The sequence below is a fragment of the Octopus bimaculoides genome, chromosome 17 (genome assembly GCF_001194135.2).
Source record: "Octopus bimaculoides isolate UCB-OBI-ISO-001 chromosome 17, ASM119413v2, whole genome shotgun sequence".
Classification (NCBI taxonomy): Eukaryota; Metazoa; Mollusca; class Cephalopoda; order Octopoda; family Octopodidae; genus Octopus; species Octopus bimaculoides.
The window spans coordinates 10393667-10394021 of NC_068997.1; the positions used below are offsets into that span (position 1 = coordinate 10393667).

Here is a 355-nt window from a genome sequence, read left to right on the forward strand (position 1 = left end):
TATATAAATATATGCATATATCAATATATATATGTACGTACCTACATATATATGTATATATACATGCATATATGGGTACAGGACATCAAAAGAACGTTAAACACAATGAGAAATGAAAACATAAAAACGAAAACATAGAAAACGAACTTCTTTGCGAACAACGTAAACCGCAGACGGAGAAACGAGACATGCAACATAAAGAGCATACCCTTTTGTCAGTTGTCCCTCTTTCAACTATTCCGCGTTTCGAAGGCAAGGACAATACGCGACTTCGTTGAAATAGTCCTTCCCGCAAAGCAAATTAAATAAAACTTGGGATCAATTTGTTCGACTAAGATGTACTTGCATAGCAGGT

General features: G+C 35.2%; 1 long non-coding RNA gene across 1 annotated transcript in view; it reads left to right on the top strand.

The window, feature by feature from the left end:
• LOC128249672 (uncharacterized) overlaps positions 1-355 on the top strand; it is a 59249-nt gene that overhangs the window by 46468 nt on the left and 12426 nt on the right. The window lies entirely within an intron of this gene.